The sequence below is a fragment of the Metopolophium dirhodum genome, chromosome 2 (genome assembly GCF_019925205.1).
Source record: "Metopolophium dirhodum isolate CAU chromosome 2, ASM1992520v1, whole genome shotgun sequence".
Lineage (NCBI taxonomy): Eukaryota > Metazoa > Arthropoda > Insecta > Hemiptera > Aphididae > Metopolophium > Metopolophium dirhodum.
In genome coordinates this window covers 26558374-26562443 of record NC_083561.1, presented here as the reverse complement: position 1 = coordinate 26562443, position 4070 = coordinate 26558374, and positions in this window count along the sequence as shown.

Genomic DNA, 4070 nt, shown 5'->3' with positions numbered 1-4070 from the left:
GACTCGGTTGCGTTTTTCGGCCGCGGCGATGATTGCGCGTGCGCACAATCCGCCCGCTATACTATTATGGGTACACTACTATATTACTATTATTATTATTATTTTGATTATTTGTGCCAACTCTCGCGGCAAATGGCAATGGTCATCGGAAATGTACTGTGCGTCTGTGCGTGTTGCGTGCGTACTATGCGTACACGCACTCCGTAGAATGTACAACACTACAACTCTCGTTGGTACTTGGTACTATACAATTATTACGGCTTAATTCGACATATTTTCGGCCAGCGATGATTGAGTTTTTACGGCAGCCGTTACGTAACGCGCGCCACAAAATTCTGCGAACAGTGTCGCTGCGTACCGGATAAAAAGTAATCGCGAAACATCACTATAGAACATAAATGTACAACCGCGATATCGAGTCCAAAATCCAAATATCCAACCACCTTTATTTATTACATAGATCATATTATAATAATAATGACGTCAGATGATCATTGGTGCAACTAGGGGGGGGGGGGGGGGGGGGTACTAAGATTTAGCCCCCCACAAATATGATTTAGATATAAGCCCCCTATGGGTTATTTTAAATAAATAGTTTTGTTAGCCCCTCCCCAGAATTTTAACCTTAGTCATGCCTATGCAGATGATGTTATTATTAATTACACCACCGGCCACCACGTCCTTGCAAATAGAATCCGACGATTTTCCTGTGACGGCGGATTCAATTTCGAGGAAAAACCATGAATTCCAGTCGAAATCTGCCGATTACACGGAATAGTTTTAAATATTATGATCTAGAGACTACGCTTGACTTTTTTCTATTATTTAATTACTTTGAAAGACTAGTTGTTATAGGTAGTTGGTTTAATCAATGGCCGGAGGTTTTTAATTATTGATACCTAGTTTATAGCTACACAATTCAGAAGAATACAAGGACATCTTAAATTGAAAAAAAGGTGGATAAGTGGATGTCGCTCTGCTGTACAGTAGGTTACAAGTGGGTCACTGTAATGGATGGTGTTAAATTTGAATTCAATGATATAATATCATTGTATAAGAAAAACGATTCTAAGCGAAAACGATCAGTCAGTCTATGATATTACCAAGTATATTTGATGATATTATTGTGAATAAAGTATATATATAACCTATTTACGTGGAGCCTTGTTTTAAATTTTCAATCCTTAGCTATAAAAGTTGAACATATTATACATTTTTAACTACAAAATAATTATTAAATATTAAATTTAATACATTTTGTTGAAATTCGAACTTTAAAGCTTATAAAAAAAAATTCCGTAAACAGCTCAAAAAGAGTCAATATATTTTAAAAATTGTATGGTGTATAGAAAATGCTAATATAAACATTCAGTCAAAATTTCATGTCCCTACGGTCATTTGTTTTAGAGTTACACCAAAAACCAAAATCGATTTTCTCGAAAACAGATTTTGCGTAAAAATTCCCGTTTTTCCTTAATTTTTCTTTTGTTTTTCACGTCGCTTTTGAAAATTACTGGGAATTTTTTTCTTTTGATCCTCCAAAGTACTAACTAGATTCACTTTCCTATCAGAAAAGTTACTGTTGAAGAAAATCCAAGCACTTTTACTGTCCTAAAAGGTGATGACAGACACAAAAATAAAAAAATTTAAAAAAATGTAAAAAAAAATTAAAAAAAAACACACATCATTATAAAATCAATACATTCATCGCTTCGCTCAGAATCTAAAATTTTATATGATGCGAGACTCCCAATTAATTATAACGACTTGAAGAGCCTAGCTGGTAATAATAGAGATGAGTGGAGAAAATATAGAAAACTACAAAACCAGCCTTGGGGTTGAATACCGAAAAAATCCGCACAAGACCCAACCATGTAGATACTTATTTATGAAACAAACTATACAGTATCGTTGATTAAAATTAACACTGTTCAACAATTAAATTCAGGGAACTTTGAAATTTTTGAAAATAAAAATGCAAAAAGTTCCTAAAATGCTAAACATGAGTAGGTTTAGCAGTATAGCCATAAACTACCTAAAATATCTAGAGCTGACTGCTAACAACTGACTGCTAACTGCTGACCGATAGAGCATAGCCACTTTCCGCCAAAATGTATTAAAATGTTACTATTAGGAAACCATGTAAATAATAATAATAATAATAACGCAAAAATGTAAGAATATCATATCTGCAATTTTTAGTGTACAAAACAATGAAAATAATATTACATATCGTAATTAACAAAAATTAATTGTATTAACTAATAATACCAAAACGGGTTTATTTTTTTAAAAAAATGCATTATAATACATTTTACAGTAAAATATTATTTAATCAGTACAGATATTAAATACTATAGTATAAGGTAATTATATAGTTGCATTTCATAAAAAAAATAAGTTACAAGGAATTGTTTTTTAAAAATTACATATAAATATTTTATAATTTAGATAATGATAAAATTATACACCAGTCAAATAAATTACATTATTTAAAGAAACTACAGTCTTAATAACAGCAATTGACCAACCTACTCTATTCTTATAATATATTTTAATTGCGTTTTCAGTTTTTGACACAATTTTATATTACCTGAAGTCCTGAAGATTAACCAAACATTTTGAATTTTGGCGAAGACGTCACAAACGGTCAATATTATTTTGAAGGAAACGAGTATCAACCTAGCCTATTTAGTACAGAACCTATTTAGCTAGACAACCCAATGGTGCCCCTACAATCTACATGTAAATATTCAAAATAAATAGATAAATTCATAATTGTCTACTCAGTATTTTACTATCAATAAATATGAAGACGTACTTAGTACTAAAATATTTTAATGAGAACTGAAAAGGTACAAAATTAATCGTGAACTAAGATGACAATAAATATCAGATCTCAAAAACATTTTCTATCTTACATCTCTTTGTAAAAATACTTTTATTTGCACAGACGTTTATTTAAGCATGTTATTGCATGTTTTAAATAAATAGATACCTTCCTGTTATTGTGACCACCCAAGACTACCCAGACTCCTAAAGACACCCAATCTGCAGCTTCGTTGTACTATTTTGACTCCGTCTATCACGATTGCAATTTGAACGCATTATTTTATCATGAATAATGATAAACATTAAATATTAGTCTGTAGGTACGTGTTATGTGTATACACTAAACAATATACAATATACTATTTATATATATTTTTGAATGTTCTTATAGTTCATTTCATTGATATAATAAAAGTAGTACCTACCTTCCTATATTTTAATAATAAAAATAAATAAAATATGAACTATAAATAGATAAATAACTTTGACAAAGTGTAATAGTTAAATGTAAAGGGTTATAAAAAAAATAATTTGATCTTCCAAGATAAAAAATGCTACATTTTGTTAAGTGCATACATGAATTCCATATATTTTTCATTCATTAATTTTACCTCTTACCCTTATATTAGATGCATTCTATTACACTATTTATACCCACTTAAAAATGGTGGTCGGGGAATATCATAATTAAAGACCGGATTTATATGTTTTTACATATCGTTACAGGGTCTATGCGGTCTTATGAGAGCAAAAAATATAGACGATTCGTACAATTCTGAGTTCGTAGAAAAAAGTTTTTTTTGCATATTTTGGAATATTTTGTAAATTGTGAGAAAAAATATTCATTTATTATTAATTTTAATATTATGGTACCCAGAAAATTTTTTATTGAACATTTCCAATTTTCTTTTTTTTATAATTTTGATAAAAAGAAAACACGTACCTAGTTTTATAGTATTATAAGTCACCGTGCAAATTAAAAAAGGTGGGTAAGTGTATGTTGCTCTGCTGTACAGTAGGTTACAAGTGGGTCACTGTTATGGATGGTGTTAAATTTGAATTCAATGATATAATATCATTGTATAAGAAAAACGATTCTGAGCGAAAACGGTCAGTCAGCCTATGATATTACCAAGTATATTTGATGATATTATTGTGAATAAAGTAATTTATATATAATACCTATTTACGCGGTACCTTGTTTTAAATTTTCAATCCTTAGCTATAAAAGTTGAACA